At 44.8% G+C, this 15,618-nt stretch overlaps 1 protein-coding gene across 5 annotated transcripts in view; it reads left to right on the top strand.

Moving 5' to 3' along the window:
• The first annotated feature begins 8,593 nt into the window (after nucleotides 1–8,593).
• The window catches only part of VPS37C (VPS37C subunit of ESCRT-I), a 29,610-nt gene continuing 22,585 nt past the window's right edge, over nucleotides 8,594–15,618 (top strand). For 2 of the 5 annotated variants that reach the window (XM_027959305.2, XM_042238251.1), the window contains exon 1: nucleotides 8,594–11,432. The gene's annotated coding sequence lies outside the window, so the exon portion shown is untranslated. Of the gene's footprint in view, nucleotides 13,455–15,618 lie in introns of all 5 variants that reach the window. The other 3 variants (XM_060404285.1, XM_015103124.3, XM_060404283.1) reach the window with 3 other exon arrangements.

The raw sequence follows: 15,618 nt of genomic DNA, 5'->3' as shown, positions 1-15,618 counted from the left end.
ATTATCTGAAGTTGCCTTTTCCCAGGCTTTGGTGTTCCTCGGCTTCTAGTGGGCACCTCTGACTTTGGAGAATCTCATACAAGAGCCCATAGACACTGGGGGGTCATTAGTTGAAGGCTGAGAGATAGGAGCTGGTGGGAGTGTGAAAGCCCAGCTCCCAAGCCTTGGATTGGGGTATGTTAGAGACACAACTTATGTTCCAGAGCTGCCTGTGGGAGCAGACTACAGCTCCCCTCTCCAAGACATCCATGATATCACATCCATGATATCACACAAGACTCAGTTTCATCCATTTTCCTGTCCTGCTTCCCCTGTGCCCTCACTGGTTTCTCAGGAAGAGTTCTGAAATAAATCACTTGTACAGGAAACCTAGCATCATGGGCTACTCTGGGACAAATGACCTAAGATGATCCCCTTCTTTAGGCAACCCCCTTGAAAGCCCAAGTGATATAGATTCCCCTTCCAAGTCTTCCTACAGCATCTTGAAGCTGTCTGGGCTATGTGGCTTTGTCCTTGCTTAAGTTTCTGAAGCCCATGCTAGATCACAGGTTCCAGAATGCAGGGATCTTAACCTTACTCACTTGTAAGTCCATGTGAGAAGATCTTGTCTCTATGCATCAGACTCTAATTGTCAAAGCAAAGTTAACACAGATTTGTTAATAGATTATGAGTGCTAGGTTACAGGCACAACTGCTGTGATCAAAGCCTAAATAACACTGCCTTCAATAGAATACACTTTCATTTCTCTTTCATGCAATAATAGTCCAGGTCACTCCACAGTGACGGGGACCCAGTTTTTTCTTACTGCTTTGCTATCTTCCACATGTGATACTCACCTCTGGTCTAACATGGCTCCTTCAGCTCCTGTTATTACATCTGCATTCCAGCTCAAGCTGGAATCAAGATTGTCAGGAGAAATATCAATAACCTCAGATATGCAGATGACACCACCCTTATGGCAGAAAGTGAAGAGGAACTAAAAAGCCTCTTGATGAGAGTGAAAGAGGAGAGTGAAAAAGCTGGCTTAAAGCTCAACATTCAGAAAATGAAGATCATGGCATCTGGTCCCATCACTTCATGGGAAATAGATGGGAAACAGTGGAAACAGTGTCAGACTTTATTTTGGGGGGCTCCAAAATCACTGCAGATGGTGATTGCAGCCATGAAATTAAAAGACGCTTACTCCTTGGAATAAAAGTTATGACCTAGATAGCATATTCAAAAGCAGAGACATTACTTTGCCAACAAAGGTCCATCTAGTCAAGGCTATGGTTTTTCTAGTGGTCATGTATGGATGTGAGAGTTGGGCTGTGAAGAAAGCTGAGCACCGAAGAATTGATGCGTCTGAACTGTGATGTTGGAGAAGACTCTTGAGGGTCCCTTGGACTGCAAGGAGATCCAACCAGTCCATCATTCCTTCCAAGGATCCTGGGAAGTTCCTGGGTGTTCCTTGGAAGGAATGATCCTAAAGCTGAAACTCCAGTATTTTGCCCACCTCATGCAAAGAGTTGACTCATTGGAAAAGACTCTGATGCTGGGAGGGATTGGGGGCAGGAGGAGAAGGGGACGACAGAGGATGAGATGGCTGGATGCTATCACTGACTCGATGGACGTGAGTTTGAGTGAACTCCGGGAGATGGTGATGGGCAGGGAGGCCTTGCATGCTGTGATTCATGGGGTCACAAAGAGTCGGACACAACTGAGTGACTGAACTGAACTGAACTGATTCCAGCTAGAAGGACAGAAGGGAAAGCAGGATATGCCCCTTTCATTAAAGGCCACAACCAAAAGTTATAAACTCACTTCCACTCATTTGTCATTGGCTACGATGAAGTTACAGAGGCTAGGAAATGAACTTTTTAGCTGGGTGGCCCTAGACTAGGGGTTTAGTTACCAAATGAAGAAGGAGACCATTAGGAGTGCCTGTTATACCCTCTTGTTTAAGTGAAGAGAAACTGAGTTACACTATGAAGACATAAAACCCCAAACCTCAAAGTCTCAACATAACTGAGGTTTATTCCTCACTCACACCTGACTTTGTGAACAGGGAGCCCTGCTCATCACACTCTCAGGGAGGAAGGTGGTTGGAGGCTCCCTCTGGATGCAGGGGAAGGGAATGTGTGGCAAATTGGGCTCTGTTTCTTAAAGGGCTCCACTCGGAAGTGACATATCACTTCTACTCAAACTCCACTGGCTGAAGTAACTTCCATGGTCATGGCTCACCTGGGGGTGGTGAGTACGCAGAAGGGCTGGGAATGTGATCCTACTGCAGAACATTCATGATGAGCAACAAGGGCCACCACCCTTCATTCATGGCCCTGTGCTTTGTTTTTCTTTGGTTCTCCCCACCCTGCTCTCAGCCTGTTTTGACCTGTAGATTTGGATTTAGATGAGAGGGATTTATATGGGAGGGCATATGTTAATAAGTGGGGAAACCAAGCCAAGAAAAGAAAGAAAGAAGTCCAAAATCTATTAGAAAGCATGCTTGTAATTGCAACTCTGCATTTATATAAGATTAGGTATACATGCAGTTTATAAATAAATTTAACAAAAAACATAAAGGAAAATAATTTTAATATAAATTCATTGACCAAATTAGGAAAGGAATACATCAAGGCTGTACATTGTCAGCTTGCTTATTTAACTTATATGCAGAGGGCATCATGAGAAATGCCAGGCTGGATGAAGCACAAACTGGAATCAAGATTGGCAGGAGTAATATCAATAACCTCAGATATACAGATGACACTACCCTTATGGCAGAAAGTGAAGAAGAACTAAAGAGCCTCTTGATAAAAGTGCAAGAAGAAAGCGAAAAGTTGGCTTAAAACTCAACATTCAAAACACTAAGATCATGGCACCCAGTCCCATCACTTCATGGCAAAAATGGGGAAACAATGGAAACAGTGAGGGACTTTATTTCTTTGCGCTCCAAAATCACCACAGATGGTGACTGCAGCCATGAAATTAGAAGATGCTTGCTCCTTAGAAGAAAAGCTATGACAAACCTACACAGCATATTAAAAAACAGAGACCTAAGTTTGCTGACAAAGGTCTAGTCAAAGCTACGGTTTTTCTAGAAGTTGTGTATGGATGTGAGTTGGACTATAAAGAAAGCTGAGCGCCAAAGAATTGATGCTTTTGAACTGTGGTGTTGGAGAAAACTCTTGAGAGTCCCTTGGACTGCAAGGAGATCAAATTAGTCAATCTTAAAGGAAACCAGTCCTGACTATTCATTGGAAGGACTGATGCTGAAGCTGAAGCTCCAATACTTTGGCCACCTGATGAGAAGAACTGATTCATTGGAAAAGCCCCTGATTCTGGGAAAGACTGAAGGCAGGAGGATAAGGGTATGACAGAGAATGAGATGGTTGGATGGCATCACCTACTCGATGGACATAAGTTTAAGCAAGCTCCGGGAGTTGGTGATGGACAGAGAAGCCTGATGTGCTGCAGTCCATGGGGTTGCAAAGAGTCAGACAAGACCGAGCAACTGAACTGAACTTATTGATCAAATCCAACTAATAAATAATAATAATAAAGCATTACAATATTAAGCACGTAGTAGTGTCAGGTTTAAGTCTGGACGCACATTACCAAAAACCTAAAACATCAATCTCTTTAAGAAGATAAAATTTGATTTTTTTTCTCCCACAAAAAGGAATCTGGATGTGGGCCATCCAGAGCTTGCCTAGTTTCCATCTCCAAGGTCACATGATGGGTCAATACAACTGCAGGAGTTCCAGCCATCATATCTGAAGTCCAGACAACAGTTAAGAAGAAGGTGGGGTAAGAAAGAGACTCATTTCCCAGCTGAATCAGCTCTTTGAAGGCAGTCTTCCAAGAAATCCTTCTTACAGATCTGCTTCTATCACAGTCACCAGTCATGACTAAGAGCAAAGGAGGGTGGGAAACGCAATCTTGTGGCTACTGGGCACATGGCTATATAACAGAAGGCATTCTGTTTTTAAAGATAACCTGAGAATGGCAATTTTGTAGGTAGCTATCACTCCCTGCCTCAAGAGACACAAAAGATCCACCCAAAAAAAAGATGGATCAGGCCGAAACGCAAGGCACAGTGTGGGAGTCACTAGGGAGGAGCAAGAATGAGAAACAGCTACATGGATCTGACCTGAGATTTCACGGGACCAAAAGGAAAGACAAAGTCTTCACTGGAAATCTCCTGAGCACTGAATTGGGGATTAAACCTACCACACAGTCAAACTTCTTTTGGAAAACGGCTTTTCCAATTCAGGTTCCAAGCTTTGTCAATATCTCAGCTTCTTAAGTATCTTGTCTGTGTTACCTCACTTTCTGACCTGCCTGTCTCACCTTCCTTACTTCTGTTCACATCATATCTTCATCCAGTCCACCAGCATTTGCTGTTGTTCAGTCACTCAGTCATGACCAACTCTTTGCAACCCCATGGACTGCAGCATGCCAGGCTGCCCTGTCCTTCACCATCTCCTGGAGCTTGCTGAAACTCATGTCCATTGAGACGCCATCCAACCATCTTGTCCTCTGTCATCCCCCTCTCCTCCTGCCTTCAGTCTTTCCCAGTATCAGGGTCCACCAGCATAACAAGATTCAGTATTAAGGAGATTCAGTATTGAGAAGCAGATAGAAACAGGATGACTACTTTAATATGTATTCTGTTCCTGATCAAGGTCATCTGAAAGACTGAGATGGCTAGAATAGGGAGATCTCTTGTTTCCTCTAAAATCTCAACCAAGAAGATGACTTCCTTGAAACTGGGGATAGTGTGTTCACTTTTGCATCCACTGGTCTAACAGTACAGGTATTCACTATATGTATGTGAAGTGAATGAACAAGAGAAGATAGCAAGGAACTGTCTTTGCTTTCTCTTTCTCACTTTTTGCCTGTTCAGGGTCAGTCTGAATAGAAAAATTAGAAATATTTGAGAACTGGTGTATGGGGACATGGGTACAAGTGATAGAGGACCAGGGTCATAGTGGCTGGGGAGGTTAAAAAGAGCCAGAAATGGGAAATAAGAGGAAACAAGCGAGGAAGAGCAGACTTTTCTAATGCCATCTGTTTCAGATGACCTGAATTTTGTGCCAAGTTTGCCCCCTCCCTCCTTTGCCCTAATTCTCTATCTTTGCTTATTCAGCACAGCCAGCATTACTCACCCCACCCCACCCTAAGATGACTTCACAGTGACCCAGCTGATTCAGAGAGCAGCCCATGTCATTTCCTCTCAACACCCTCAGTGGAATCATTGTGTCTGTCACATTCACAGGATAGTGCTGTCAGTCTTTCCGGAGTTTCTAGGATCTCTGTGAAAAGATGTAGAGAATAGTGTCTTCCTACCTTAGAGAAGTTTCCATCTAGAGAAAGTGAATATTCAATTACAGGAAAATGTGGCAAATACTAAAAAAGGGAAAAAAGGGGGGGGAGGGGATGTGAGGAGACTGAAGAACATACAAGGCGGGCACTTACCCAGTCTTGGGGGTACCAAAGGGGTTTCCAAAAATGCAGTATATGAATGACATTCTAAAGAATGTCAGTGATAGGAAAACCCAAAACAACAGTGGCTTACAAAGGCGGTTTTCTTCCTTTGGTATAAAAATCCAGATGTGGGCATCCAGCAGTGTCATGGGGCATGGAGCTCCATGGTGTCAGGGCTCAGGCTCCCCCTCTTTTGTTGAGTGGTCAGGCATGGCCTCTAGTCTCACGGTTACCTCATGGTTCAAGTTCACTGCTCTAGCTCAGGCTACTGCGTCCATATTCATGTCTACCATTGTACCAGTAAGTGAAAGGATTGCAAGAATATAAACTCAAGCCATCAGTAGTATTTTCTAAAACAAATACCAAATAAAAGACTATACCACAAAAATGTTTATAACAAAAGGTTAAGATTCACTGTCTTGACCCTCCCTGCCTCCAGAAACAGTTTCAACCCAGTTTTCTGATAGCTGCTGTCAATTGGGAGCCATGCTGACATTATGTTCAAAATGAAACGTTTTCAAAACCAGCCACAGCATCCCTCAAAAGTGCAACCTGTGTCCCAGAAGGGGCAGTAGCTGAGATGGCCTTCCTCACGGATTCCATCCCTGGCAGCCTATGAGGGACTCTTCATGAAAGTGAAAGTCTAGTTACTCAGTCATGTCTGACTCTTTGTGATCCTATCGATTGTATGTAGCTGCCAGGCTCCTCTGCCCATGGGATTTCCCAGGCAAGCATACTGGAGTGGGTTGCCATTTCCTTCTCCAAGGGATCTTCTGGACCCAGGATGGAACTCACACCTCCCGCATTGCAGGCAGGCTCTTTACCATCTGAGCCATGAGGGAATCTATGAGGGACTCTTCAAAGAAAGAATAAACTCAGCTCAATAGTCAACAGTGATTATCTTAGCCAATCAAATCCACTCTCTCATGAATTTCAAAAAGAAATCTGAGAGTATCCATTGAAAGGAAAGGTGTAACAAGAAAAAATAACCGAATGAGGCCAAAAGTATTGCTGTTCCTGGCACTGCCAGGTCTTAATTCAACATCGAATAAGATTTTCAATTTGGTCAGAAGATTTCCTTGGTCTAAGAAGCTCTCATCCTGGGGCACCACTTTTACAAACCTGCAATTTTGGACACTGCTAAGAAGCAGACAGGGAACCACTTCACCTCCAGGTCAGCTTGTCGAGTACAAGCTGCCTAGACAAGACAGCACTAGCAGCAGGGCCTTGCTTCATGGGGCACCAGCCCAGTGATTCTGGGCGAGTTAGGATGTATTGTCTAAGGTTGCCTGTTATTTTTTAAGCACTATCCACACAGAATGGACTAAATGCAACCTAGGACCTTGGCAGAGGTCAGAGAGCAAATTGCCAACCTCTGTTGGATCATCGAAAAAGCAAGAGACTTCCAGAAAAACAATTACTTCTGCTTCATTGACTACGTTAAAGCCTTTGACAGCGTAGGTCACAGCAAACTGTGGATAATTCTTAAAGAGATGCGAATACCAGACCACCTTACCTGCCTCCGGAGAAACCTGTGCACATGTCAAGAAGCAACAGTTAGAACCGGACAAGGAACAACAGACTGGTTCCAAATTGAGAAAGGAGTACGTCAAGGCTGTATATTGTCACCCTGCTTATTTAACTCATAAGCAGAGCACATCATGCGAAATGCTGGACTGAATGAAGCACAAGCTGGAATCAAGATTGCCAAGAGAAGCATTGATAACCTCAGATATGCAGATGACACCGCCCTTATGGCAGAAAGTGAAGAGGAACTAAAGAGCCTCTTGATGAAAGCGAAAGAGGAGAATGAAAAAGCTGGCTTAAAATTCAACATTCAAAAAACCAAGATCTAGAGAAAGTGAATGGGGAAACAATAGGGAAACAATGGAAACAGTTAAAGACTTTATTTTCTTGGGCTCCAGAATCACTGCATATGGTGACTGCAGCCATGAAATTAAAAGATGCTTTCTCCTTAGAAGAAAAGCTTTGACAAACCTACACAGCATATTAAATAGAAGAGACATTGCTTTGCTGACAAAGGCCCGTCTAGTCAAAGCTATGATTTTTTCCAGGAGTCATGTAAGGATGTGAGAATTGGACTATAAAGAAAGCTGAGCACCAAAGAATTGATGCTTTTGGACTGTGGTGTTGGAGAAGACTCTTGAGGGTCCCCTGGACAGCAAGGAGATCAAATCACTCAATCCTAAAGGAAATCAACCCTGACTATTCATTGGAAGGACTGATGCTGAAGCTGAAGCTCTAATACTTTGGCCACCTGATGAGAAGAACTGACTCCTTAGAAAAGCCCCTGACGCTGGGCAACGCTGACTGCAGGAGAAGGGGACGACAGACGATGAGATAGTTGAATGGCATCACTGACTCGATGGACATGAGTTTGAGTGAGCTCCGGAATTTGATGATGGACAGCGAGGCCTGGTGTGCTTCAGTCCATGGGGTCGCAAAGAGTGGGACACGACCGAGCGACTGAAATGAGCAAATGAGGGTCTTGGGAAACAGTTCCTTTTCAGGAAGCTACTCAGTTGTTTTGAGGAGCCAGCCAGTCAGTTCCAGTTTGACAGCCACTGCTGTTTGCTTGGGGACACTTAGGACACTGATCACTTCAGTCCTGGCGTGGGGGTTCCCAAGTCTGAGCTCAGACCGTCGAGGGAGTCCCGTTGGTGCTGGAATTCCATTCGTTTCCCTTCGGGTCTCCTTTGGGCCACTTTGAGCCTCACTCTGAAGGTCAGGCACTGTTTGCGAAAAAAAGAAAAAGAAAAGATCATCTCTCTCCTGTCACAGAATCCGCGGATACCTGCGCAGGCGCACTCGCCCAGGGCCCGCCAATGGGCGGTGTCCCTCCTGGGGGCGGGGCAATGGCCTGTGGGGGCGGGGCCAGGCTCCCCTCTCACGGGAGGGTTCTCGTGGGCCCTCCCGTGGGTGTGGTCCCCCGGGTGGCGGCGAGTGTTCCCGGGGGTGCTGGGGGCCGGGGGGGGGGGGGGGGTACGCTATCATGGTGACTCAGAGGCCTGCGGCGCGCCTACGGGAAGAGTGACGTGGGACTCGGCTCCCAGCGCCCGGACGTTGAAGGGGTCACTTCCGGCGGGAGGAGGCGGGCCTCGTCGATTCCGGAAATGTGGGCTTAGGCTGCGATTTAACCCCCCGACGGCTGTGGCGGCTGCGGAGGCGGCTTGGGGTACGTGAGTCGGACCCGGGGAGGGGCGAGGATGGGAATGGGGGCGGCGCTGGCCGTCGCTCCCGGCGCGTCCCCGGGCGTGCCCACTTCACCTGGCAAAGGCTGGTGATTGGGCGCGAGGGACGCGTGACTCCCGCCGGGACCGGCGCTCCTGCCCGTGCAGTGGGACCGCGGGACGGAGGCAGTGCCCGAGCTCCCCGCCCAGGTCCGGTGTCCAGGCCCGCTTCACCCGTCACTGTCCGCTTTTCACCCTCCACCCCGTCCTTGAGCGTCTTGCCGGTCACACTTCTGGTGACATTAGAACCAGGTTGCCCATCGTACAGGTGGGGACAGAGGTATAAGAGTGCAGTGACTTGCCAGCGGCAGGCTGGCAAGAGTGGAGTCCAAATGACGCTCTCGTCTGTAACCCTTTGGGTTGTGCCCTTTCTCCAGGGCAGTGAGGATCCACCTTTGCAGCTTGGATCTGTTCCTATCCTGTATTCTTGTCCCAGCACCACTGACCAATCCCTAGTTCTGGGCCGGCAGGGTACAAAGCTCATTGGTGCTTGTGTATCTCCGAGGTGTGCCTGGTTCGTTCTGGGTTCCAAAAGGGTGGGTGAGTGGGTGTGTGTTTGACTCTGCACCTCAGGGTTTCAGCAAGTCAGTGCTTTCTTAGCTGCCCGGTATCTGGGTCACTCACCCTGAGAAGGTCCACCCTTAACTATGGAAACTTCACAGACTTCCGCAGTGTCCTAGTAATACTGTTTGTGACTGAGGCTTTTCCCACCCTCTTCATTGGCTGCCTGCCTCTTAACTCAGGAGTCCCATCTCCTACTGGTGCACCCAAGATGCTTCCACTTGACTGTCAGGTCTCTGACTGCTGTTGGTCCTAGAGCTGCAGGTGGTGGTGACAGAGGGACATGGGAAGGAAAGACTGTCTATGGTTGTTGTCCAAAGCTGTGACCCTGCGCATGCCTGAACTCTGGTTCTGGATGGGAGTGAGAACTTGCGGTGAAGTTCTGGACCCTGGAGTGAGAGAGTTAGCATTCTTGGCAGTCATAGTGCCTAGAAAAGCTTTTCCCCCTAGATCATGCCAGAAATCTGGCTTGATGCCTTTGTAGTTTCCATTAGACTGAAATTTTTCTTAGTAGATTTCATTTGGACGGCTTCTATGGCTTTTTTGTTTTATTTCAAGGTAGCAATAGCTCTGATTTCTTACCTTGCTGCCATGTGCTTTTGACAGTGTTCTAGGGGCTTTGTGAACATATAAGGATTTTGGAAACAGTTCAAGGTAGGTGGTGAGCCTATTTTGCTGATGATGTGAGGGAGACCTAAAGATGTTAGGTAGAGTGCTGCAGCCAGTAAGTGGCCACGTTGGGAGTTTTAACCCGTGAGTCTTATTTCCAAGCTAATATATTTGCTGGTGGTCATGTATGGATGTGAGAGTTGGACTGTGAAGAAGGCTGAGCACCGAAGAATTGATGCTTTTAAACTGTGGCGTTGGAGAAGACTCTTGAGAGTCCCTTGGACTGCAAGGAGATCCAACCAGTCCATTCTGAAGGAGATCAACCCTGGGATTTCTTTGGAAGGAGTGGTGCTAAAGCTGAAACTCCAGTACTTTAGCCACCTCATGCGAAGAGTTGACTCATGGGAAAAGACTTTGATGCTGGGAGGGATTGGGGGCAGGGGACGACAGAAGGTGAGATGCCTGGATAGCATCACTGACTCGATGGACGCGAGTCTGAGTGAACTCCGGGAGTTGGTGATGGACAGGGAGGCCTGGCGTGCTGCGATTCATGGGGTCACAAAGAGTCGACACGACTGAGCTACTGAACTGAACTGATGCATCTGTAATGCTTGTCAAAGATATCGAGCCCCACCTCCAGATATTCTTGCTTAGGTTCTCTATGGCATGTGCTGTTCTGTGCTTAATCGCTCAGTCACGTTCGGCTTTTTGCAATCCCATGTACTGTAGCTCACTAGGCTCCTCTGTCTATAGAGATTCTCCAGGCAAGAATAATGGAGTGGATTGCCATGCCCTCCTCCAGGGGATTTTTCCGACCCAGGGATCAAACCCAGGTCTCCTGTATTGCAGGTGGATTCTTTACCAACTGAGCCACCAGGGAAGCCCAGAAGGACATAGGAATTTGTATTTTTAACACTTGAACTCGATGATTCTTACTGTAAGGCAAGTTTGGAAGCACTGCCCTACAAAAAAGGAGTTTGTAGATTTGTTGAGCTTGGAAGTGAATTTTTTTCTAAGGGTTCTTATTGTCTTTTTGCTTATTGCTATGTAATTTGCTAATCTGCTGTGAAAAGGGCATCAGAGTAACCAGCTGTATGAATCATCTCTTGGACACTGTTGTCCAGTCCTGGTAGGGTTTTTCCAGACTGACCTAATCGGGTCAGCAAAGACCTTGTTTTAATCTGATTGGATCTCTGTCCGGAAATTGTTTAGTTTCTCCTTAGAGTTTGGGGTTTTCAGAAGGCTCTAGTTTATTTCTGCATATTTGCCCCATGACAGAGAGATCTCTGTAAAGGCAAGAGTCTCTGAGGTTTAGGGACTGTAAAGGAGGTTTACTTAGCAGGTGTTTGCTGCACTACATTTCTCTTCCTTTTCACTGGTTTATGTGAAAGGCTTGAGCAAACACCAAACAGCTTGATTGTTGTGATTTAGCTGTGGCTTACAAGTGCAGTCCTTGGAGTTTAGGGTGGGGAGAAGAGGGAAGACTGAATCAAGAAAATGAAACAAATGACCCAGGTCAGATATGCCTAGCACTGAAGACATGTAAGTCTTGCTAATTTATCTGCTTCTTCATGGGAGGAATTACAAGTAGTAAAAGAGGAAGTGCATTATGCTATTACTTTGTTTTTCTTCCGTCTAGTGAACATTGATTTCTAAGTTAATTTTGTTGTAAACGGAGGATGTAGTTTGTATGATTTGAATTGTTATAATTCACTGTTCCATATAAACATTTAGGAGTGTTAGGCTCTTTTGATGAATTGATCTCCTTTATCATGAAATGACCCTTTTAGTCCCTGGTGATACTCTTTGTTCTGAAATCTACTTTGTGTTGTATTAATACAGGCAATCCAACTTAAAAACAATTAGTGCTAATGGATTGATATCAGAATATTTGAAGAACTTCTACAGCTCAACAATGAAAAAACAACCAGGTTAAATTTGACAAAGGTCTTGAATAGACATTTCTCCAAGGATGATATACCAATGGCCAATAAGCACATGAAGATACTCAATATCACTAGTCATTAGGGAAATGCAAATCAAATGACAAAGAGCTACCACTTCTCACTCATTCGAATAACAATTGTTAAAAAAGAAAACCATCTGAAGTATTGGCAAGTGTTAGTGGCTCAGTCCTGTCGGACTCTTTGCAACTCCATGGACTGTAGCCTGCCAGGCTCCTCCGTCCATGTAATTTTCCAGGCAAGAATATTGGAGTGAGTTGCCATTTCCTTCTCCGGGGGATCTTCCCACCCAGGGATTGAACCTGGGTCTCCTGCATTACAGGCAGACTCTACCATCTGAGCCACCAGGGAAGCCCAGTGGCTCAGATGGATCCCTTTCTTGTATTGCTGGTGGAAATGTGTAAAGTGAACAGCTGCTGTGGAAAATAGTATGGCAGTTCCTCAAAAAATTAAAAATAGAATTACCATGTGATCTGCAATTCCAATTCTGAGTATATACCCTAAAGAAATGTAAACAGATGCAGGTATCTGTACACCAGTGTTTCTGGCAGCATCATTCACAATAACCAAAATGTAGAAGCAACCCAAGTGTCCACTGCCAGATGAATGGGTAGACTGAATGTGATACCTGCACACAGCAGAATAGCATTCAGCTTTAAGAATGAAGGAAAGTTTTGACAACATGGATGAGAGTTGAAGCAATAATGCTAAGTGAAACAAGTCAGTCGCTAAAGGGTAAATGATCCTCTTAACAATGCAGAAGATTCCGGTTCAACCCTGGGTCAGGAAGATCCCCTGGAAAAGGAAATGTCAACCCACTCCAGTATTCCTTGCCTGGGAGATCCCATAGACAGACGAGTCTGGCGGACTGCAGTCCGTGGGGTTGCAAAGAGATTGTCATGACTTAGTGACTGAGCAACAACCTCTTGTATAAGGTACCTGGAGTAGTAAATTCATACAATCAGAAAGAAAAATGATGGTTGTCAAGGGCACAGGAAAGGGAGGAATGGGAGTTAATGTTTAAGAAGTACAAGTTTCAGTCTGAGATAATGGAAAAATTCTGGAGGAAGATGGTGGTGAAATACAACAGTGTGATGTATTTAATGTTACAAAACTGTACACATTAAATGTTTTACATGGAAAATGTTATGTATATTTTACCACAATTAAATAAATGGATAGGTATTTTAAAAATTAGTGTTTGTGTGGTGTATCTCTTTACATCCTTTTGCTTTTGAATTGTTTGTGTCTTTACATTTAAAGTGAATTTCTTGTAGGCAGCATATAGATGAGTTTTGCATTTTTTAAATTCAGCCTTATAATTTCTGCCTTTTAATTGGGATATTTAGGCCATTTACATTTAATGTGATTATTACTGTAGTTAAGTTTAACTCTCAAAGTCTTTGTACTGCACCATCTTGCTTCAGATCGTGCATTTTAATTTAACCTGAGCATGTCAACTGGGATGTTTTCTATACAGCTCCCTCTGACAGGTGTGCTCTGAGTCCAGGATGAAGTGTGAGTCTACCCATCTGGAGAACGTCATGTCAGAGTCTCCTCAGTGGGGTGCAGTCAGTCACCTGAGGGACAGGCCTTAAGTGTGAGGCACATGGAATGCTGGGTGCTGGGGCCTGGCTGATTCTCTTCTCACTGCGTAGTGCTGTCCATGGGGGATCTGCTGGCATCTGGGGCCCAGGGTACAACTCTGTGCCAGGTTTACCTCTGATGGGTTAACTCTGGTTGGCTTTAACTCTATCATCTTGCTGTTCGTTTTCAATCTGTCCTATGTTTTTTCTTCTTATATCTCCCCTTTTTTTCTTGAGTAATTTGGGATCGAGTAGTTTTTTTTTAATTCCATTTTATTGCCTTTGTCAGTTTATTAGGTGTTTTTTTTAACGTAGTTGCTTTAAGATTCACGATATGTGTCATAACTTGTCATAGTCTATAAGCAAGTGATCTTATATTATTTTACGTGTAGTATAAAAACCTTACCATAATATATTCTCGTTTCCTCCCTCCTGGCCTTTATACTGTTGTCATACACATCACTAAGTCAATTATATTTTTCACAGCATTTTTGATGTGGTTCTGGTGTCTTTTGGCTTGCATTGTTTCCTATGTGTAATCTGCTGTCTTTATTTTATGAAGTTCATCTGTTCATATCTCTCTTTTTTCCTTCTGGCCACTTTTATGACTAATTTTAAATGATTGAATTATTATGTGCCTTGGTTAGTTTTGGGCTTTCCTTGTGGCTCAGCTGGTAAAGAATCCATCTGCAATGTGGGAGACCTGGGTTTGATCCCTGGGTTCAGAAGATCCCCTGGAGAAGGGAAAGGCTACCCACTCCAGTATTCTGGCCTGGAGAATTTCATGGACTGTTTAGTCCATGAGGTCACAAAGAATTGGACATGACTGAGTGACTTTCACTTTTTGGGTAGTTTTCATATTTCTTGTGCTTGAGTTAATGGAGTTTTTGTATCTGTCAGTTTAAAGCTTTCATCACATTTGGAAATTTTTCAACTAGTCATTCTTGAGGGATTTTCTCTGTTCTCTTCTCTCTCCCCTTTTTGGAAAATACAGTCACATGCATTTTAGTATTCTTAAAGTTGCTCCACAGCTGTCTGATGCTCAGTTTACTTTTTCCCCAGTCTGTGTGTGTGTGTGTGTGTGTGTGTGTGTGTGTATGCGCGCATGTGTGTGTGTGTGGTTGGTTTTGCATAGTTTCTGTTTCTTCTAGTTTATTGATCTCTTCTTCTGTAGTGTCTAATCTGGTATTTTTTCCGTATGGTATGGTTTTTATATCAGACATTCGTAGTTTCCATTTCTAGAAGTTTGATTTGGGTCTTTTATTTTTTTGTCACTGCTTTACATGCTTAATCTCCTTTTGCATTTTGAATATATGGAAGATGGTTATAGGAACCATTTTAATGTCCTTGTGTGCTAGTTACATTATCTATATTTTTGAATCTGTTTCTACTGATTGGTTTTCCCCTCATTATGGATTATATTTTCTTCTTGGTATATGTGACCTTGGTGCAGGCAGGCAGGCAGACATGAATGAGACATATGCTGGGCCCTTGGGAATCTCCCAGTCTTGCTGGAGAGTCATGCTGATTTCTACATAGTAATTGCTGCGTGGTGTGTTGGGCATCCCTGGTAGCTCAGTAAAAAATCCACCTGCAGTGTGGGAGCTCTGGGTTCAGTCCCTGGGTTGAGAAGATCCCCTTGCGAAGGGAATGGCTACCCAGTCCAGTATTCTTGCCTGGAGAATTCCATGGATAGAGGAGCCTGGAAGGCTACAGTCCATGAGCTTGCAAAGAGTTGGACACCTGAGTGACTAATACTTTCACTTCACTTCATATAAAGAGCACCATGGGAGGGCAGGATGATGTCTTTGGGACAAGAGCAAGGAATACTTCCAAGATAGCTGACAATAAAGGATCACCAGGCATTTTCAAGCTGGAGAAGGTATAGGGAGGAAATTCCAGGCTAGGTGGACAGAATGGTAAGAGCAAAGACAGAGCGGCAAACCTTGGGGTTCCTACAGGACAGGGTCCCCATCTTATTGATCTTTTTAGATGCGGAATATTTGCCAGAATATTGAAAGCTTTTAGTTTGTTCTGGGAATAGGTAGAAAAGAGAGTCAGGTGGAGTCCACAGCCCATGGAGGCATGGAGGGAGATGTAGCTGGAAGAGGAGGCTCAGGCTCTGCTGGTGCAGGGCCTTGAATGCCAAGCTGAAGAGCACAAGATTTTGAGCATGAT

Source organism: Ovis aries, chromosome 21, assembly GCF_016772045.2.
Source record: "Ovis aries strain OAR_USU_Benz2616 breed Rambouillet chromosome 21, ARS-UI_Ramb_v3.0, whole genome shotgun sequence".
NCBI classification, from domain to species: Eukaryota; Metazoa; Chordata; class Mammalia; order Artiodactyla; family Bovidae; genus Ovis; species Ovis aries.
Note: the sequence above shows the minus strand (reverse complement) of the source record. Positions and strands in the feature narration are given on the sequence as shown.